Consider the following 23,504-nt stretch of genomic DNA (forward strand, 5'->3'; position numbering starts at 1 on the left):
TAAACAAATGGGATTATATCAAACTAAAAAGCTTCTGCACAGCAAAAGAAACAATTAAAAGAGTTAAAAGACAACCAACAGAGTGGGAGAAAATATTTGCAAAATATACATCTGACAAAGGATTAATATCCAGAATATATAAGGAACTCAAACAACTTTACAAGAAGAAAACAAGCAACCCAATTAAAAAATGGGCAAAAGAGCTAAGTAGGCATTTCTCTAAGGAAGATATCCAAATGGCCAACAGACATATGAAAAAATGCTCAACATCACTCAGCATCCGGGAAATGCAAATCAAAACCACATTGAGATACCATCTAACCCCAGTTAGGATGGCTAAAATCCAAAAGACTATGAACGATAAATGCTGGCGAGGCTGCGGAGAAAAAGGAACTCTCATACATTGTTGGTGGGACTGCAAAATGGTGCAGCCTCTATGGAAAATGGTATGGAGGTTCCTTAAACAATTGCAAATAGATCTACCATACGACCCAGCCATCCCACTGTTGGGAATATACCCAGAGGAATGGAAATCATCAAGTCGAAGGTATACCTGTTCCCCAATGTTCATCGCAGCACTCTTTACAATAGCCAAGAGTTGGAACCAGCCCAAATGCCCATCATCAGATGAGTGGATACGGAAAATGTGGTACATCTACACAATGGAATACTACTCAGCTATAAAAACGAATGAAATACTGCCATTTGCAACAACATGGATGGACCTTGAGAGAAATATATTAAGTGAAACAAGTCAGGCACAGAAAGAGAAATACCACATGTTCTCACTTATTGGAGGGAGCTAAAAATTAATATATAAATTCACACACACACACATACACACACACACACACAAACCGGGGGGGGGGGGGAAGAAGATATAACAACAACAATTATTTGAAGTTGATACAACAAGCAAACAGAAAGGACATTGTTGGGGGGGAGGGGGGAGGGAGAAGGGAGGGAGGTTTTGGTGATGGGGAGCATTAATCAGCTACAATGTATATCGACAAAATAAAATTTAAAAAAAAAAAATAATAAATAAATAAATAAATAAAGAAAGAAAACTACTCTGAATGGAAAAAAAAAAAAAAAAAAAAAAAAAAAAAAGAATCCAGCCCCTTCAATCTCATGAATGGGCCTCCCAGGGAGTTAATGAATATCAAATCTTTCCTCTGGAAAGGGACAGTGCTGGAGAAATAACCAGGAATGACAGGCTTGTGTGCAGATCCCCGAGAAAGCAGGGAGAGAGTGGGAGATTGCTAGAGATCTCTGCTGACTGGGATAGAGAAGCTATGGTGCCCCCTCCAGTAGGAAACTGGGCATCACTCAGTTTCCCAGTCTCCTCCAGTCCCTACTTTCTGCAACAACCAGTGGGATTAATCTAGCCTTTGCGAAACTGATCCCAAATGACAAAGAGGATCAAGTTTTCTGGAATTTCACTAGATGGGACCAGAAGGACCAGAGGTGATCACATGATAGTTGGCTGCCAAGTTCTTCTTGGGGTCATCTTGCTCAGAAGTTGAGGCCATATCCTCATTCTGGTCCCCAGAATTCTCATCATCTTGACCTTCTCTTGGTTTATAGCATTTATATCCTTCTAACCCAGATCGATTTCAGAGCCACAATCCTCAATATAGAACAGAACCCAAAGTCTGTTTGGCATCATGCATCAGCAAGTACTTAATAAATGTTAATTGATAAGGTTAATGATCATGAAATGGAGGAAAATATGTTTTTTCATACTGCCCTGAATAGATATAATCTCCACCCTCTGCTAGAAAACAGCAATGGTAATAATGCAAAGATTTCCAGAGTGAAAACAAAGAGGTGGCAGAGATAGCATCTCACTCGGGAAGCTGCAAACTGAAAGGATCCGAAAGAGGACAGCTGCTGCAGGATTTCATTACCTCCGCAAGACCTGCTGCCCTACAGAGGAGATGATGGCTGGACTTCAGACTGAAAACCATGGCAAGCTCAGTTTGCCAGTAGAACAGCTGGAGAGTGAATGGGAGGGGAGAAAGAGTGTCCTTGGCAAAAAATGATCTGACACATTGATGTTTCAGCAAAGGTTTCTATGTGCAAAACTGCTTTTCTACACAAATTCCCTTTTATTCCTGGAAACTGCTGGACACCAGACTGAAAAAAAAGGTATCCCTTCTAATATGACCCATCACTTTAGATCAGTCCACTAACTGGTAATATTCCATTGCCATAAAATAGTAGAAGGAGCATTTGATAGAAAATCTAGGTTTAATTGAGTATACCATTTTTGGCTGTGTAATATTAGGCAAGACTCTTAACCTCTCTGAGTTTAGCTTTCTTAATAATAGGAGTATATATGAGTTACAAGAATTAATTGAGCTAACGTGTGTGAATGTGTGCTTTGTCTCTAGATGATCATGTAGTTTAGGACATTCTGTCTCTGAATGGGCCGAGGAGGAGACAATAATGCTGCTAATGAGTAAAGCTGCTTTCAAACCCCATCCCCCTCTGCAAGAACACACTAATAAGTCCAGATTTATGCAGACTGGTGTCAAGGTCTGCATTCATTACCCAATTTAAATAATTTTATATCTTAAAATAATTATGGCATTTTCAGTACTGTTTTCCAACACATTTAAAGTATAAAGCAAAATGCCCCAAAGACAACCACATGCAATCACTGCATTTACTTTACATTTTTAATGAATATCCCTGTTCCCAGAGCCGGCAGCCTGGGTTCTGTTTTGTGTACCTTCCTGGGTACAGAGGGCAACTTGCCTATTTTCTTGTCTGCATATGCATTTTAACTTCATCAGAAGACAGAGGATATGGAGAAGCTATCTCTTCTCAAAAGGTGTTTCTTTCTTTCTTAAATTACCAACCACAAGCATCTTGTAAAAAAAAAAAAAAAAGCCATAAACACAATAAAATAGGTGTATGTGGTGTGGCTGTCAGCTAAAGCAAGCAGAGCCGATTTTGCCCTGCTACTCACTTGCAAAGGATTTAGGGACTAAAGGTAGCATCCCTTCCCTAAATCCACAGCTCCTGCTCTGCTTTCCATGTTCGGAAAACAGTATTAGAAGGAAAAGAAGGAGCCAAATATCCCTGGCTTTATCCAGATTGAACAATCCCATTTCTCATAGCAATCCCAGGGGTAAGAGTGATTTAATAAAGATTGCACATAAGCACCACTGGTAAGGAACATGACAGCAGGGCTGGCAGGTTACTCAGTTGGTTAGAGTGTGCTGTTATAATACCAAGGTCAAGGGTTCAAATCCCTGTACTGGCCAGCTGCCAAAAAAAAAATTGAAAAGAATTTGACAGCAAATGTAACAATCTTTGTTTAGGCTGTAGCTATTTTAAGGCCTTTCCCATCTAAAGACATATTGAATCTGAATCTTAAAATAATGCTGTCAGGCCAGGAAGGCAAGTGTTATTTCCAACTGTGGCCCATCGGGCCCACAGGATCTGACCCTGCCATCTTATACCCCTCTTCACTTCGCCCACTCTGCTTTCTATGTTCTATCCACACTGACCTCCTTTCTGTTTCTTGAACACATCACTCTGTGTCTGCCCCAGGGCCTTTGCACTGGCTGTTCCCTCTGTAGAATAATTCTTCCCCTCGGTCTTTCAATGACTGCCTCCTCACCATTCACCTCTCAACTGAAAGGCCTCCTAATCAAAGAAACCTTCTCTGGAAACTCTAAAGAAATACTACCCTCGCCATACCCCTATCCCAACACCTGCTTTTACCTTACCTTGTTTTATTGTCTTTACATGCCATGCGTTCTCCAGAATCACTGCCTTTACTTACTTGCTCATTGCCTCTGTTCCCCTGGAGAATGTAGGGGCCATGAGGGAAGGGACTTTGTTTAGTTCACCGCTATGTTCCCAGCATCTACAACAGTGCCTGGCACAGGGTACATGATAAAAAACTATTTATGGAGTCCATTTCAGTTTGACTAATGAGGAAACCAAAATCACAAGGATTAGGAGACTTGCTGGGATCTAATTAGGGCAAAACTGGGACATTTCTTAACTTTCAGACCTGTGCTTTTCTCTCTAGGTGAGGATGTTCTTTGCTTGCCTGTAGGGTAACCCAGAATTAACATGTTATCCTTTGGCATGGCTGAGGAGGTTGAGATTTTTTATCTTCAGAGACAGGTAACATGCACCAGATGAACCCAGAGGTAGGAATGAATAGTCTCTGTTGAGATGTGTGGGTGTAAGGACTTAACCCAGGGATTAGTGGTGCTGTTTTGCCTTACTTTCCTGGGATTTGGAAGTTTAGGTTCCATCTGGAATGTGCTAATTTGGGGAAGCAGCCTGAAGGGATGGACACAACCCAGGCCATTTACTGGTAGGTCACCTTGGTCAAGTCTATTGAACTCTATGTGAAATAGGGATAACTTAAACTTTCACATAGCTGCCCTGAGCTAAATGAGCCTGAACATATAGAACATCCAGCCCAGGGCCTGGGTAAAGGACAAATTCAGTGGATGCTTTGACATTTCTCTTCATCCAATTTTTTATTAAAACTCTTTCCTTTAGGATGTGGGCTGAGTTTCTCTCTCTTTCTTTGTCTCTGTCTCTATCTCTCTCCTAGGTTCTCAAAGTGCCTAGAAACCTGCTTTACTATAAACACAAATGGCTGGTTGATTGTAGAGGGTTAGAAATCTCAATTTTCATTTGATTTTTAGAATAGGGTTTTTAGGTAATGCGTATATGAGACAAAAGTCCTCGATTAAGGGACAAAAGTCCACAGCCAATGGGCAAAAGCCCATCTAATCAACTCTAATCACTGTTTAGGGATGTGATTACATACTTTGACTATTTAACATAGTGATGTTGTTAAAAGATGTTGAAAGAATCACTGGAGGGAAAAATGTGAAAAATGTTTGTTAAGGGCAAGCTATTTGTTGGTGGAAACTTTAGAGACAATTTTCATAAGAATGTAACTTTTGCTTAAATCATTCAAGGAGAGGTTATATTTCGGTTAGATAAGGATCGCAGTCTGATCAATTTAGCTTTTCACAAATTGTACTTTGGAATGTCACCTTGTTAATTTAAATGATGTTACTAGTTTCCATTGTTTAAGCTATACTTAGCTATAGATAACTTTTGTCACATTGCCCATGTCTTTGTGTCTTTTTGAAATGATTGAATCAACTGATTTTTTCTTGTGAAACTTTCTTGTCTTTACAATAAAAAACAGAAGCTAACTTTGAATTGGGGATGTACCTAGTTTTCTCCTTCAAACAGAGGAGATGCTGAGGTGCAGCCCCTTTGGGCTTCTCATTGTATTCGTGTTGCTTTGAGTGATCTTTTTTGTGTCTCTGTTACACAGTGAGAAGTGTAACAGTTGATATCTGGTGATTAACTAATGATGACAGAAGGAAGGAGGTGAGTCCCCAGGGTGACTAGAATGTTTACATTGTGTATTTATCATGCTGCAGATGAGTTGGAGATATGACATTAGAAAGAAAAGGACTAAAAATGTGACCACCTCAGTGCAAGTCCTGAAGAGATGGAGAGCTTTGCATGTCACCAACACAGACCTCATGCCTGTGGCTCTCAGCATGGAAAAGGCTGGCAGGAGAGGCCAGATTGTCATCAGGCCATGGTGAGAGGGTGAAGCTAAAGCAGTGCTTAAAAGGCAACAGAAGAGATATCCAGGAGGTGAGTTTAAATCTCAGGTCCTCCAAGTCAAGTTTTGCAGTAAAGTTTTTTTTTTCAGTCCTCATATACCCTGCAGCTTTTAAGCATGGCATGTTTGAAAGACAGTCACCACAGGAGAATGTTGGAATTCCAGGGTGAGACAAGGGACAGCATTTAAGAAAATAATGATGTTCTACCTCTACAAAAAAGCTTGATAATGTTAACATGGAGCAAACTCAGTAGGTGTAAGGGTGGAGGCTTCCAACTAGCTGTGAGAATAATACCTGCTTTCTCGTAGAGTTACAGAGAGAATCATTATGGGAAAGTGTTAAACTCTAAGTCACTCCACAGGTGTTTTTATGATGATGTTTGGCTGTGAGGAGGGTTGGAACAGGGAAGATGCCAGAACAAAATAGGCTGATCTTCAAACACTTGGTCCTGCATTGGCTTCTGGCCCTCAGAGCCCACTTCGTTACTCAGCTGTAAATAAACCCTGAGACGCAGCGGCTCAGCTCCAGCCCTTCCCGCTCTGCTCCCCTCCCTGAAAATACCAACAAGGGAGAGGATGAAAACAAGCCATGCAGCAAAAATGTGCTGAAGAGCAAAGAGGCTTGTTGTACACTTGGAAAGTGTCTCTAAACAGTACTTCTTGGGGGTAAAGCAGTTAAAAAACATCTGCGTAGAAAATACACTGAATCCAACAGCAGAGAATCTATTGAGCATCGGTCTAGACCCCTTTCCTCATCAACAAACATGGGCTATGAAAGCATTTACTTGACTAGACGGAATTCAGAGCAGAGAAATAAAACCTGCTCAACCGACGGAAGGCAGGCAGCAAGCCTCTGTTCTGGCTCCCACCATGGTGCTAGGCGGTAGCATGTAGATATACGAAAATAAAAACGATCAAACAGAAGAGTGTGATGTATAGACCAATGTGAGAGAAAATATGTCTTGTTCTGGAAGAGACGATTGTGACTACTCCAGGTGCTGCCACCGCTCGCACGTGCACACATCACTCGACTGGTTGTCTTCACTCACCACACCAGCCCCCTCATCTCCCACTCTTGGGCCTCATTCTTTGGCAGACATTCTTATTCTCTTTACTAACAGGTAGTCAATATTACATCATCCCTTTCTCTGTGATTTCTCTCACAGGACAAGATATATTTGGGCAAATTCCACTGCGACTTGTTTTTCAACTCCCCGAAGGCTGGCAAAGTGAGGCAAGGAGAATGCCGTGCAGAATCCCGAAGCTTGGTTGGACTGCAGCCCAGACAGTGCGATGGCAGCAACACTCTTAGCCTCCTTCGTGTGAGCTGGTGGCTGTAAGACATCCATATGCTGTGACTGTTGCTTCTACCCATGATGAATAAAGAATGGATGAGGAGAAAAAAGATAGTGCATTAATTGGAAATGCCCATTAATTAAAACGGTTTGATGTGGTTGCCTTGTGTTCAATGGATCATGCAGCCATCAACATATGAGTTCTTATCAAGAGGGCAGAGCTTGGGGTGGAAAATAAAGAGAGTCACACTATGGCAGGGTTTTTTAGTCTTGACACTGTGCATGTTTGGGGCTGGATAATTCTCGGTTTGGAGGGGCTGTCTTTGGCATTGTAGGGCGTTTAACAGCATCTGTGGCCTCTACCAACTAGAAGCCACTAGCTCATTCTCCCCAAGTTGTGAGAGCTAAAAATGACTCTAGACATTACCAAATGTCCCCATGGAGAGCAGAATTGTCCCCAGTTGGGGATCACTGCCATACAGTAAATAACAAATAATCTGTGGTCACTCTTTATGTTCCATGTCATCCCCTTCCTTGTGACCTACTTGATAGGAGCTTGTTGTAAAGCTAAGATGAGAACATGATATTTAGACATGTGGCTGAAGGGAGTTGGTGGTTTAAGAGAATAGCATGACACTTGTTCAAATCATCATGACGTAACCATGTCCTGCTGAACGTGAGGATGTCTCCCCTGACTGAACATTCTGGAGAAGAAAGTAGACTTGCTGGAAGCCCAGCCACTTCTTCCTAGGGAGGTGTTTTCAGCTGTTTCTTAAGAAAAACTGACCTTTAAAAATAATTTATCTTCCAAGATTTTTTTTTCCTTCTTGAATTAGTTCTCCCTACCTTGCCTTTTACTGCAGCAAAATGGCACTTAATGGATCTTTGAAATTTAATATAGGATAATTCTGCCAGACTTTCTGAAGTTTAATAATAGCTCTTTGGAATGATTTGGAAATAGGATTTGAGAGGAGAAAGAGTTTTATTTTTGCTGGTTTTAAATTCTTTCCCTGCTATTTCAGTGGATGAGCAATCTGATAGGCTTTCCCCACCCCCCTCCTCTTATTCTTAGTGAAGGACAACTGAGTAATGCTACAGAACTTTGCACACACACACCAACTTATCAACCATAACCAACCCATCTATAGGAACCAGGCAGCAGGAGCAAGGCTTGTTACCGGCTCCATGGAAATGACTCCCAGATTTTCCATTTTTCCTTCTGTAATCGGACACATTGTATCTGGCACACCGAGGCTCTCAAAGTACCCCTCTTGAATACATGATCCTTTAAAGTACTATGATTCATTTTTCCCGCTTCATACATCAGGAGACTCACAAAAATCCGTGAGAACCTGCAATATTTACACTAGCCCTGTTTCTTTCTCTTAAGCTAGGGCTGGATACAGAGTAGACAACTAAAAACCATTTATTGACTAAAATTAAATAGAACACAAACAGCAATTCTGACCACCACCAGCCCCTTCATTAGTACAAAGGACTTTCACGTGTGTTTTTCTTAGAACAGTCTTGCACTACAGAGGACAGAAAAGGATGTTTATACCTCATTTTACAAATAAAGAAGTTGCTACTCACAGAGGCATGATAATTTGTCTTTATTCATAAGCAAGTAAGTGTTAAAGCTGGGATTTATTAGAGCTTAAACATCACTGTTCAAAGAGAGATATCAGTGTCTTTCTTCTGTTATCGGTTTAAAATAGCTTATCAGCATTTTCTCTACCTTGTATATATCCCTTAAAATCATTTCATACTCTTTCCTTTGATTTACCAGCCAGCAACAAAGCTTGTAATTATTAATTTAATTAGGTCGAAACTTACAAGAGAGCAGAAATTATTCTTATCTTTTTTGCTAGCACAAAACCTGGCACATAGAAGGCACTCAATCAAAAGGTGTTAAATAAATTTGTTGAAAGAATTTGTGTATTTGAAGAACCTTAGGAAGTTTGATATAAAGAAACAGGTAGGCTGGAGAGCAAATCCAAATATTCCAGGCTCTGGAAGGCATATTCCTCATTTTATATGAATATGAATAAATATGTTTACCTGGCTCATGCCTCTGTCTCTGGTGAGTTTAATTAGTTTAAGCTGTCCTCCTGAATTGCATTCACTTTGGGAGCAGTGACAAATGTATTTTTCCAGTCCTTGAAGGTGAGGACAGATCATGGGCCTTGATACCTTTATGAGGCTCTGAGGAACCAAAGCATTATTAATATTTCTTCTCTTTTAAATGCAACACACACACACGTTAAGATACAGATGTAAACTGCAGTTATTTTTGTAGATTCCTTCTCTCATCCCTACCACTTCACCTCTGCCTTGGAGCCAAGTGGCTGGAAACTCTGGGCATTCCTGGGAATGGGACAAAATCCCCAAAGCAGAAAGAGCTCCCTGAGGCTGATACCCTCCTCACTGATGCCTCCCTGACTTCATGGGTGGATGACAGAAGCCGCAAACCCACGCCTCCTTCTCAGTGAAGACTGCCTTCACTCACAAAGAGTGACAGCAAAAGTGATCACAGCTCTGGGAGTTGCAATCAAGCCAGGAGGAAAGGGAGGGTGGCTGCTGACTACCCTCTGAGCAAGGCAGACTTTCCATCCCTGGGTTGGGCTAGGAGGTAAAGGAGGTCCTTTTTCCCTGGTGATCTTGTTCCTTGCCCAGGTCCTCATTATCTGGGGTCTGGGGAGCAGCATCCGCTGTGGGGTGTGGAGTTCCATGCTGCCTGATTTGCCAAAATGGCTGAGAGCCCACACAGCCTAGATCTGTAGATATGAAGTTGTGCAGTTTCTCTAAAATGGTGGTTCTCGGCCATAGGCGATTCTGCACCCCCAGGGACATTTAGCACTGTCTAGAGACATTTTTGTTTGTCACACCTGGGGCAGTGGGTGTGCTACTGGTATAAAGGGATAGAAACCAAGAATGCTGTTAAATGTCCTACACTGCACAGGACACCTCCCTTTGAAGTGCAAAGCAAAGGAAAACAGAGGAAGGCCCACCATAGAATACCTTTGTTTCGGTTTGCCAAATGGAGTCTTTCTGGTGTTAAGAAGGTCAAACAGCTTTCATACGGAGGCCTGTGGTTGATATTAAGTCAGCAGGGGAAGGGCATTTTGGGCTTGTTCACTGTGGTTTGACTAAAGTGTCAGTAGCACTATGCTTGTACACAGTGTGCTTTATAAATACTTGCTGAATTAAGTAGTATAATTAGGGCTATAGTGTCTATATTAGGAAACTGACTCAGTTAATTACCTGGTAAGCAGGGGACAAGGAAAAGTGATGTCAAGAAATTTAAGAGTGGAGCAGAGACAGGAGGTCAGTTAAGCTGCAAGGATTCATGGGATTGGCTGTCCAGAGAGTAGCCAAATGTCTAGAAATTTGAGAACCAGATCTTTAGCCAACCACTCAGCTTAGAATGTCAATGCAGTAGAGGCCACAAAGCCCAAGGAAATGGCCCTGGTGCTTACTTTGTCCCCTCCTCTTCCAGGAGCCTCAGTACCTCCAGTGGCTCATGAGGTGCTTGAGGGAAGGTGGTTTATCTTAGGAGCCAAGATCTCAAGATGGACACGTGCTTCTTGGCTGGGCTTTTCTTGCTATTCCGGTCTCTCTCTCTTCAAACCTATTCACTGTTTCCAGGCCAGTTTCCCAAAGGCTAGTTCTGACATGTCAACCTCTTATTCTAAAACCTTCAACAGCTTCCAATGGCTTACTAAATTAAGTTCAAACTCTTTGCTCACAGCATTATACAGAGCTCTTTATGTTGTGGCCCATCCCCACTTCCTTGCTTCTATTTTCTCTTTCCCGTGGTCCTTTTGTCCCTTCCCATCCTATCACCTCACACTGCTTCTCCACATATGCCCGTAGCTCTTTGCTTTTTTCATGAAAGAGCCCATACTTTTCCTCCTCGGTGCCATTACCCCAGGGTAGACAGTGACATCGCTGGCCACTATATCACCCTGATGGTGGCTAATATACTCAGTCCTATGCATCTCACCTTTCACCGTGTTCATTTTTTCAGAGGTCCTTCTGCTCCCAGTAAATATGCAAATCACTCAACACTAATGGAGTCAGAATCAAAGAATAAATACATACTCTCTATCTACTGCTTGCATAGGGGACGTATGTGAATTAAAGAGATAATGCTGTCTGTGAAATGCTTTCATCTCCCCAGACTGAACTACATTCCTTCAAAGCATTATTCAGATTTTACATTGGTTCCCACATGTGCTTAGCATAGCAAGGAAGACCCAGTCTGCTGAAAGCACAGGCCTCAAAGCTTTGCTGAGCCCCAATCAGAGCTAAGATTGATATTTAAAGTGCTAAAAATGCTCTTGAGTTTACTATTTACTTTAGATTTAAGCTTAATCGAGGGTTTTCTCTGCCATGCTACTATTTTATAGCAGACACATTTCTACCTTCAGGAGGCAGAGACTTTGAGGGTGCTAATGAAACCCCAATTTTATGGGGGCTTTGATTAGATATGTCATCATCATTGTCCACTATGGAAATAAATTTCTTTTGAATATGAAGAAAATAAATCAGGAAACTTCAGTCCTCAGAGAGAAAGTGTGATGGATGTAGAAGGTGGGTGAGTGTGTAATGTGATGAAGAGTTTGGGTGGCCTTGCTCATCAAATCCAAGAACAGCAGAAGTGCAATGATTTCCCCTCAGAGATAAAGGCACCACTGAAAGCTATTTTGCTTCCCACTTGTAACCCTTGCCCTGTGGCCACACAACCTGGAGCTAAAAAAGAAAAGAGAAGTGAGAAGGAGGAGTTGCCTCAATAGCAATGAAACAATATCTTTCTCCCAGTTAATACAGCATTTCAAAACTTTTCTGAAGCTCTCTTTTCCAAATCCCTTCCTACTTCTGAGGGTTTCTGGAGATATCTCACATACATTTATGAGCCAGGTGTTTCCAGTTACTATGTTGTATTCTCTATTTCTCCCATGCCCGGTGGTGGGGCCTATGGCACAGGGCCAGCAGTCCCCAGGCTGTGGCCACAGAGATCTGTCTGGAGGGCTCTAACTGCTGTGGCTGAGAGGCCCAGAACCTCTGAAGCTGCAGTGGGTTTTATGCTGAAGAGCTGGGTAGTCTCTCTCCCCAGTGCAGAAATTCCTCAATTACATGCTAGGATAACAAAATAGAGCCACTCATGTACCTAAAAAACAGAGAGGTTTTCTGTTTGTTTGCTTTGTTTAGTTTTTTTAAACAAGTCTTTCATTTCAATCCCCTCTTTGGAAGACTCAAGGATGGGCTTTGTAGCAGATGCCTTACTGAACTAAAATGCTCAGCATCTGCTCTCTACTGGGAGCTATTTTTGGACCAAACTTGTATGCCTTATTTTTTTTCTTCTTTTAGAATGAATTCTGTCCCAGGAGGCAATGAGGATTCTTACACAAATAAATGCACGGTAGGTTGGCCCCAGCAGACATTTCCCGCTGTGTTAGGCTTAACAGGGCTTAGGCCCAAGCTGGGACTTTTGCTACATACAGAAGATGGCAATCTATGAATCTTTTAATCCCAGACATAGAGTAGCCTAAAAATGTCAAGTCATAAGGCTCATTAGTTTTATTCAGAACTTGTTTAATAGGGACAGGATTCCACCTAAGCTCACAACGAGCAGGTGATATCATGACGTAGGCACTGAGGACAGCAAGGACACCTGGAAACCTATGGCTCAGAAGCAGCTTTCCTTTACAAGCTGAAGGGACTCTCTTCTGCTGTTACAGTCTCCTCTCCCTCTTGCTCTCTCAATCCTCGTTCTCTGTTTACACATGGCCCCAAATGGCCAGCAGCCCAGGTCAATGTGTCTTCCATAGGTCCAGCTAAATACAGCTCCTGTCAATTATAATTCTCGTGAAAGAGAAGGTGATTAAGCCCCCAGAAAGGTTGGTTTGGGTTTGGATGTCCACCATGCTTGAATCAGAAGTTCCTGGGGGCATGTCATGTATATAAACATTGCTTTTTCCCCTCCAACTGGGGTTTTGAGAATGGGGCTGTGGGAGAAAGTTACCCCCAAATATGGAAGGACAGGGCTTGTGCTGCAAATCTCTTTGAATTCCCTACAGTGTCTTGCCCAAAGCAGATACTCAATAAAGGATTGTAGGAAGATGGAAATCAAACATGTTATAAACTAGGTGTGCTGCCCTAATGGATAATGACGCACCACTGAGCCAGAAGCCTGAAAACCTTCCTAATGACAAACTTAAGAAAGAATAAGGTGGCTAAGGCTATATCCCACTCCTGCCAGTACTGGGTTAGTAGATTTTCAGGAGAAATCTTCTAATCCTTCTGGATACAGTTTCTTTCTCAAGAGGACTTAGCCACAGGAGGAATAACTAACACTCTGAGAAAGTTTGAGTTCCCTTTAATTGATATTGTGGCTCCACTGCCTTTTAAAAGCCACTGTGATTAACAGCTCTGAAATGTTTTTAATGAGCACTTCAGTCTGGGTTTACATATCCTTGAAAGAGTTAAGGTTTCACCCAGGAGGCTGCGGAACAGCATTAGCATGTGTGCTTATTACTGCTTGAATCTGCAGCAGCAGGCGGCTTTTAGGTTTAGGGCTTTGAGACGTTTAGGCAGATCAGAGCCCTAGGATGGCAGCTCTGAGGACAGCAGTGAGCTCTGTTGGTCCAAAACAGGAAGAGTGACATTAGCACCTCCACAGATTCATAATGTGGGCATTGAGCATCCCACAGTGAGCGGATATGGAGGCAGGAGTGGTGGGCACCCAGGTGGGGGAATATGAGATGGGCCTGGAAAATGCTTTATCCCTTGATGGATCATTGAGTGAGTTTTCTTGATGTAAACATTCTCTTTCATTTTAAAACAACAGTCCCTGGGTAGTGGAATTTAATTTGTTTCACAAACACTTATGTTGTGTTTGCCATGTGCCAGATACTGTTCTAAGTACTTTACAAATATTGACTCCTTTAATACTCATAACTAACCTGTGAGGTAGGTAAAATTATGCTTATTTTACAGAGGAAGACACTGAGGCTCTGCGTGGTTAAGTCACGGATTCAAGGTGACACAGCTAGTAAATGATGGAGCTGGGATTTGAACCGAGGCAGCCTGGCTCCAGCATCTATGCTCTTAAACCCTATGCCATGTATAGTGATTCACAGGCTACATTGATCATATAACTTCTCAGCATCTGCTACAATACAAGGGAGTGAGTGGGTTGGTGGAAACATAAAAGCACTGGGTCTTAACTGGAGGAGAAGAAAGGATGGGAGATGAGAGAGAGTAACACAGAAAGCTATATGAAGAAACATCCAAGAAGGAGAACTGAGGAATGCTAAAGATGAGATTTAGTCACTTTCCAATTTTTCTATGGGCAAGCTCCCTCCATAACATTTTCACAACCAAGTTGGACATGTGTATGATACTGAGGGAACCCACTCCGAATGGAAGCTGTGTAACACAGCCGGATCAGCCGCTTAGTTCAATGTTCTCTGCACTGCACTACAGAGCTTGTACAACGTGATGTGTTTGAGACACGAACTAAAGTTTACTCCCTTGTGCGTGTCCTTGTGGACTTTGCCCTTCCTTCACTCAGTTGATTGTGTCCATTGCCTTAGAGAAGAGTTGATATAGACAAAGAGAGGGAATGATGAAGGTCTATTATTAGTTGCATAAATATTTAAATTGTTATTTTTTTTTGATGAATTTGACTCCTTTGTCATTATTTTAGCTCCCCCTTTTATCACTAGTAATATTCTTTGCTCTGAATTTTTTTTATCTGATATTAAAATGGGTACATCAACTTTTTTTTTTTTATTAGTGTGGCATGGTATATTTTTTCCATCCTTTTATTTTTAACCTATTTATATCTTTATTTATAAAGTGGATATCTTATAGGCAGCAAAGACTTAGGACTTGCTTTCTATCCAATATGAGAATCTCTGCATTTTAATTGGGGGATTAAGATCATTTACATTTTGTATGATTATTGGTACATTTGTGTTTAAATCTGTGATCTTGCTATTTTTTTTTTCTATTTATCCCATCTGCTCTTTGTTCCCTTTACCCTCCTTTTCTGCCTTCTTTTTGTTTGAGTATATTTTATTAATCCATTTGATCTCATTTGTTGGCTTACTAGCTATTATTTATTAATGGCTTTTATGTTGTTTTAGTGGTTGCTTTAGAGTTTGTAGTATACATCTTCAGCTTATCACAATCTATTTGCAGGTGATAGTATACCACTTACATATTGAAAAAGAATGTTACAACAGTATAGTTCTATTTCTCCCCTCACAGCCTTGTGTAATTATTGTCATATATTTTATTTCTACATTTTAAACCTCACAATAAATTATTATTTTGCTGTAGTTGATCAATTATCTTTTAAAGATATTTAAAGAATAAGAAAAAGCCTTTTAAATATACTCAAATAGTTTTATATTTATCCGTATTTCTTCATATTCTTTTATGTAGATCCAGATTTCTATTTGGTATTATTTTCTATCTGCCTGAAAGACTTTAGTATTTCTTATAGTGCAGATCTGCTTGTGGTAATTTTTTTCTGGTTTTTGTCCTTCTGAAAAAATCCTTATTTCACTTTGTTTTGAAAAATATTTCAACTGGGTAAAAAATTTTATGTTGACAGGTTTTGTTTTTGTTTTGTTTTGTTTTCCTTTCAGTATTTAAAGATATTGCTCTGCTATCTCTGGCTTGCATTGTTTCCAATGAGAAATCTATTTCATTCTTATTTTGCTTCTGTGTACATAATGTCTCTTTTTTCTCTGGTTGCTCTTAAGATTTTCTCTTTATTGCTGGTATTAAGGAATTTAGTCATGATATGCCTTGCTGTAGTTTTCTTTATGTCTGTTGGACGTGGGGTTTGTCGAGCTTCTTGGATCTGTGGATTTGTAGTTTTCATCAAATTTTTTACCAGTTATTTCATCAAATACTTTTTCTGCCCTTCCTGTTTTCTCCTTTCCTTTGGTGGCTCCAATTTTATGTATATTGGGATGTGTAGAGTTTTCACATGGTACCAGATGCTTGCCTTCCTTTTTTTTTTTTTTTTAAATCTTTTTTTCTCTGTGTGTTTCATATTTGGTTAGGTTCTACTACTGTGTCTTCAAGCTCACTACACTTTTTGTCTGCAATGGCTAATCTTCTATTCATTCCATCCAGTGTATTTTTAATCTCAAACATGATAGAAATTTTTCATCTTTAGAAATTTTTTTCTTTTTTAAATATCTTTTATGTCTCTATTTAACCTGCTTAATATTCCTTTTAGCTCCTCAAACATAGAATTTTATTATTATGTTTAATATCCTTATATACTAACTCTATCATATGTTTTGTTATTGAGTTTGGTTTAGTTGTTTTTTTCTTTCTTTATGGGTTGTATTTCCTTTTTTGTTTGCATGCCTGGTAATTTTTGATTGAATACCAGATACTGTACATTTTAGCTTTTTAGGTGCTAGGTATGCTTTTATTTCTATAAACATTATTAAACTTTGCTCTGGGGTGTGGTTGAGTTACTTAGAAATAGTTTCATGCTTTTGAGTCTTACTTTCAAGCTTTTGTTAGGTGGGACCAAAGCTGCCTAATTAATGTGGCTTATTTTTCCCCTCTACCGAGGCAAAACCCTTCTGAGTACTCCAATCATGACCCCTGAATTCTGTGATTTTCCCCTAAAGCTGATGGAAACCGGAGTTACTCCCAGTCCTATGTGTGCTGAGGGGATTGTTTCCTCTGCAGCTTTTGGATGGTCTTTCCCTGGCCTCAGGTAGTTTCCTCACACACTTACACCCAGCTGAAGTCTTGAGGGGATCTCTTCATACCTCTTTAGTTCTTAGTCTGGGAAGCACTCTCCTGTGCAGTACTTTGCCTTGTGAATTCTAGCATTTGGCCCTCCTAAACCACCAGGGTCCTTTCTTGAAATTACTGAAACTGCTGGGTTCCACCTGGATCCCAGGCACCTAAGCACTGCAGTGTGGAAACTCTCCAGACAGCAAGCTAGTACTGTTGTATGAGCTGCCTCATTTCTTCCCATATCCCAGAGATTACTTCCCCTTTGATGTCCGATATCTTAGTAACCATTGTTTCATAAATTATTTTGTTATGGCATTCTAAGAAGATTAGGACAAGTGTGTAGAAAAAGCACCCTGAGATCATTTTGCAGAGTTTTCTCACCCCCAGAATGGTGTAGGTGGAAAATATTTACCACATGCGCAACAGCAGTGTTGGTGTAAATGAGAGAAATCCAGACCTGGCGATGGCTCATAGTTTGGGCTAGGTCAGCAACAATTGTGTAGAACATAACTGTGTAGAGTCCTGATAGGATATTATGTTTTCATGGAATCTAGCAGTGATAAGCGATAACAATCATGAATTAATTGTCCCTTTACGACATCTTGACACTACAATGTTCACCAGAACAAAAATGACACATCAGGGATAAGGCAACAATTGGGGATGAAGAGGCCATGATAGAGATGCCCTGAACTGACCAGGATTAAGTGTTTGAAATAGGTATTTGAAATAGAAATTAAGTTGAGTTTTATATAAATAAAGTCATACTTTTTTGTGTGTCTGAGTTTGTGACCTAAAATTTTTACCCATCGCTCACCTGTTTACTCTCTGATCAAAGTCCCATAGTAGGGAAATCATGGGGCATCTCTGGTTTTGATTGCAGTGGCTGACTTAGAGAAGATCATTGAGGTGTATGTCAGAAGAACTTTACAGCGATACTCTTACTTCAAAATAACTATACTCATTTAAAAAAATGATACACTTGCTCAAAACATTTGTAGAATTCCTCTGCCGGAATTTTCTTCACAGACTATAGCACATCCTGTTGAATCTTCACATCAATGACTGATCTATATTCTTTGAGCAAAGATTTGATTTTTTGGTAGCAGCCCAAATCATTAAGAGTTAAGTCTAATGAATAAAGAGGGGAGTCAAACTGGGGAATACCATCTGTGGTCAAAATAAAAATGTGACTAAAAAGAAATTATACTGGTTTTTCTTGGTAAAGATCAGGAAACTAATAGATACTTAGGAAAAAAAAATTTTTAAGGGCCGACCCCGTGGCTCACTCGGGAGAGTACGGCGCTGGGAGCGCAGCGGTGCTCCCACCGCGGGTTCGGATCCTATATAGGGATGGCCAGTGCGCTCACTGGTTGAGTGCGGTGTGGGCGACACTACACCAAGGGTTGTGATCCCCCTACCGGTCACAAAAAAAAGAAAAAACATTTTTTTAAACTGAGCAACTCTTTCTTAAATCTACAAACTGAACAGTGAATTTTAATCAGATGAAACCAATAAAAGCAGAGCTGTGCTGGCTAAGGGCATGTGTGGAGCCAGTGCTCCTTCTTTCACACCCCCTCACATTCCTGAGATGCTCTGGGGGTTCCACACAAGAGCACAGTTAGACAACCATGGCGTAAAAGGGCTCCAAGTTAGAGGTATGATTAAAGAAACAGATCTTAAGAGATACAACATTCTCAGGCAGGTCACCATACCCATTTCAAATAGTGAAGCCTATTGTCAAAGACTTTTCTGAATCAGAAGACGAAAGAGGCAATACAAGTTGTGACTTCAAAGTGATAGATGAGTTATGCTCTATAATTACACTAGGAAGAGGGCTTTCAAGATAGCCACCCAGGAAGCTCACCACTTTGCTTGCTCTCCGCCATTGCAGTCTCCTAATCTTCATAGGGGGTGCACCTCACCCGTTCCCACTCCTCTCCACCCCTGTCACTCGTCAGTGGGACCAATATTGGACTCTGGACCGGTTTATACTCTCTGCCCAAGCACTTAGATCAGGCTCAGCATTGATTCAGTTCCTCTCCTGGTCCCACAACTTTTGGGCAACACATTCGCTCTGTGACCAAGTCTGGGCCAGGACCAGATGAGAGTCAGATTTCCTATTTTCCACTCCCAGTCTCCTTATGATGTGGTTGTCTCATAGACCTCTGGTCTTGTCTAGTTAGCCTCAGTTTTTGTAGATTTTGACCTCAGTTTGGAACCTTACCTCTGGCATTTAATTGACTTTCCCCAAAGCTTCTACCCAATCCCAACCAATGGTTTTGCATTTGTTTTTCAGCCATAAACACCCTTTGGCAAAATAAGAATCTTAAATGAAAGTGAAATATGTGAAACAGATTAAAATGGAGCTACTCTGGCTGGAAAAACAGTGAAGGCCCACATTTTCACAGCATCTTGCCTGGCATAGAGTTAGCACTCAGTAAACGCTAACTGTTAAATAATAAGGGTAGCAATAACAACCACCACCACCATTAAAAAGCTTAACTCAAATGCTGCTTTCTTCAAAATGTCTCAGATTTCCTCTTTCTTTTCTAAACTCTCATAATGTTTTATTTGGTATAATATGTCTCATATTAAAAATATTTTTATCTTTCTTACTAGACTTTAAGTTCCTGAGGGAATACTCCTCAACTGTTTTATGTCTATATTTTCCATAGAATTTCATATTATGCCTATGGCAGACAGATCCCAAAGTGACCCCTAATGATCTCTGCCTTCTGATATTCATGCCTTTATATAATCCCTTCCCCTCAAGTGTGAGAGCACTTGCTTCTACCAATAAAAAATGGCAAAAGTGATGGGATGTCACACGATGATTATGTTACATTATAAAATGATGACTCTAGAGGCTCTTTTTCCATTGCTGACTTTGAAAAGACAGCTGCTATGAATCCTATACCCTCAAAAAAATGACTTCTCCAAAAACCTGAGTGAGCTTGGAGGTAGACTTTTCCCCAGTCAAGTCACCAGATGAGACCCCACCCCTGGCCAATATCTTAATTGCAGCCTTCTGAGAACTTATGCAGAGGACCTAGCTAAGCCATATTCAGATTCCTGACCCACAGAAAATTTGAGATAATAAATGGGGTATTGTTTAAAGTTGTTACATTTGTGGTAATTTGTTATGCAGCAAAGTTCTGATAAAATTTTAAGCCTTGGTCTAAGAGGATGGGTATCAGGTCTATGATATTTAAAATTTATTTGGTAAGTAATTTTAAAAGCATTTAAGATTCTAAAATCCTGTTGGAAAAAAAAATCAAACATTTATGCATGGCAAAAAACCCAGCAGAAGTTGATTTACAAAAGTAAAAAGCAGATGAGAACCTGGGAAAACATTTTAAAAGTCTATCTCAGCAAAAACTTGATTTTCTTAATATTTAAAGAGCTAATAAATCAGTAAGAGAAAGACTCTAAATCCCCTAGAATACTAGGCAAAGGATATGAAGACAGTTCAAAGAAAAATAAATACAAATGGCTGTACAAGATATGAAAAGGAGCTCAACCTCACTTAAACAAGAAAAAATTAAAATGACATAGTATTTTCCAAATATCACACTGACAAAACACTTTTTAAAAGTTGATAATACACTTTGATGATACCTCGTGGTTCAGGAGTGGATAACAGGCACTATCATATGTTGCTCATGTTGTTAGAACCTCTGTGGAAGGCAATTAGCAATATTTATTAAAATTAAAAAACAAACACAAATTCTGACCCAGAAGTTATACTTCTAAATATTTAGATGTATTCATGTACAGATATACTCATCTTCTGTTAAATGACTTATTTATTACAGTATTGTTTGTATTAGCACAAGATTGGAAACCTAAATTTTTATTAATAGAGGACCAATTAAATGGAATTTGGTAGAGCCACACAGTGGAATGTTCTGCAGCCATTAAAAAAGTATATTGAGGGATGGCCCCGTGGTGCACTCAGGAGAGTGCAGCGCTTGGGAGCGCAGTGGCACTCCCGCCGCAGGTTTGGATCCCATATAGTAATGGCTGGTGCGCTCACTGGCTGAGCGCGGTGAGGGCGACACCAAGCCAAGGGTTGCAATCCCCTTACCAGTCACAAAAAGACAAAAAAAAAAAAAAAAAAAAAGTATATTGATATGGAATGTTCTCTAAGGTATATTGTTAAATGAATGAAAAAAGCAAGGTTTGGAACAACATATATTATACTACTATTTGTGTAAAAAAATTCACTTTTACATATATATCTATATTTGTAAATGCTTGGAATCTATCTAGAAATAACACTAAAACATAGTGGCAGTCGTTGCCTCTGGGACTGAGTGATTGAGGGGCAGAGATGTAGAGAGACTTACTGATCCCTATACATCATTTTGAACTTTTTGAATTTTGCACCATCAACATAATTACCTATTTATAAAAATTAAATTGAAACTTACATTAGAGTAAAGAAGCTTATGAACACATATTTAAAATAAATAGATTTTTTTTAAAATGGTAGAAAATTTAATAACATTATTTCCAAATAATAAATAGCAATTAAAATGCCCCAAATCTGAGGTTTTTGAATAGTCTACAAGGTTTTAGGAGTGAAAGAGAATGTTACAAGCTTCCGATAGATGAAAATTTCATAGTAGTACATTTCTTCCCAACCAAAATCCCCCAGGGAAATCAGTTGAATACTTTATAGTGTAATTTTAGTTTTTCATTTCCTTGTGTAAAAACACCATAGGAGTTTTGCTGCAAAAAGGAATTCCCTGGGATTTTAAACCAGCATGGTTTAGAAAAGTCTTAACTTCAAAGTTAGATTCCCTATGTACCTGCCCATGGGTGGCATCCTTCAAAATGAAATAATTGGAATTCGGTGAAAGTAGTGACAGCTACACCTGGGGTTTGGTGTTGGAATAGGCAGGAAATGTGGTCTGACGCCTGGCAGCACAGAGTTTCAGAGAGCATTGTCAACTGAGTTTGTCCTTGATCAACCTGAAAAGATTTTAATGTTGAATCTAGCATGCATATACCTTGAGACTAAGTATTAGGAATGACCTTGCAAAGAGGAGACACCCTTCCCACCGTGCTGAGTGGGACGAGGACATCTGCCCACTGCCTGCTAACCTCCCCTCCAAAAACACCCTGTGATCGTGACGTGAAGGAAAGTGGTGTGTGAGATTCTGATGATATGCATATTGCAGAGCTCTTTCCCTTCCGTTTCAGCTGTTGGGGCCCTGTCAAGCTTGTCTACATGATGGTATCAAGGGCTTCTGCTCCAAAATATCAACTCCATTGCCAGTTAGTCCACTCTTCAAGCCATGTCTATTTTGGTCTTAATACCTTTTTTGATCTCACAATTTCCCATTCCTAGGAGGGGGTCACACCTTGAATTCTGATTTACTTCAGTTAAGAAGAAACTTTGGAAAGACTTGTTGACATCCTGTGGAGAGTAAGAATGGAGGAGGAGTTGAGGTAGGGGCCAAAGACCCACATTGCCATGTCTACTGCTTTACTGAGATGGGCCCTGGCCTAGCATTGGAATATCATCATTTACACGTATCAGGTTGGCTCTAGGGCTAGCGAGGACCTTGATGCAACAAACAGCTGGCTTGTTTCTGAGGTGCCTGGCACCCTCTGGGGCTCAGCACATTTTTTAATTTTTTAATTTTAGACCAAACCCTTGGATTTTTATTTGAGATTTTAGTAGAAGAATTCAAACCCCTGGACTTCATCTCTACTGGAAGCTCTTAACATTGTACTCATTTATGTGTTGTAGCTTATCTATTCTGGACTTCTCATTGTGAAAAGTAAAGCAAAAAAAAAAAAAAAAAAATGTTTTGGTTCCTCCATTTGTTCTTCTCTACTTAAAAAATTAAGTGATGCTGATACATGACTGTGAGTTCTGTGCCACCTTCAGAAAACCATGGCCAGCATTTGCTTAGGTCATGAGTGTGCCCAGCAAAAAGCAAGGTTTATTGTCACCTAAGATGTTTATTCATCTTAGGGGTGTGGGGAGAATTTAACTACTTCCTGGCTCTTTTATCCACTTGAGAGAGGTTAAAAACTGATACCTATCTTAGCATAATCAAAACGCCCAATCATACCATAAGATGGGAGAAAATCAAATCCTTGGGTGAGGTATCTCTTTATAAACTGTCAACCTTCAATTTTGAGCTGAAAGCCTCATTGTCATAGCAGGTGCAATTATTAGTGAGGAACCGGTGCTCTATTTTATTGTTACTGACATGTTACAATACATTTTTATTGATTAACACTGTTCTTAACTAATTGACCTTCCTTAAAATTGGCCACAACTAATTTTCAATTTCTGGAGGGGTGTTGCAGCAGAGTTTTATTTCCAGTGAGAGCCATCATTTTCAAGGCTCACTTTATCTTCTACCCTTTACTAAGTTTTTGCTCAGTTCATTAGAAAATCTTCTTGGAGGAAATGAAATAAGGGGGGATTGGAGGAAACTCGCCTTTGTCAAAACAGTTCTGGTAAAGGATTTTGTCAGCAAGTATTTATAACTGCTGGCTTATAAGAGGTTTGAGATTAACTCTGGATTTAATATATCTGAGCCATATATTTCCCAGTCCTCAGTAAATGACCAAGAATTGATTCTGGGTGATGACAAATTTGTTCACTATCACATTTGAGTGTCCCTTGAGGATTAGGCATGACATTTTAATACCAAGTTACAAAACAGATTCTGGCCCTTCTGCTGGAAGGTTATGGCTGGCTATGAACACACACGTTGAGCAGGAAGGGGGTTACAAGGTGCGCCAACTGCCTCACGTAATCT

The sequence above is a fragment of the Cynocephalus volans genome, chromosome 5 (assembly GCF_027409185.1).
Source record: "Cynocephalus volans isolate mCynVol1 chromosome 5, mCynVol1.pri, whole genome shotgun sequence".
Classification (NCBI taxonomy): Eukaryota; Metazoa; Chordata; class Mammalia; order Dermoptera; family Cynocephalidae; genus Cynocephalus; species Cynocephalus volans.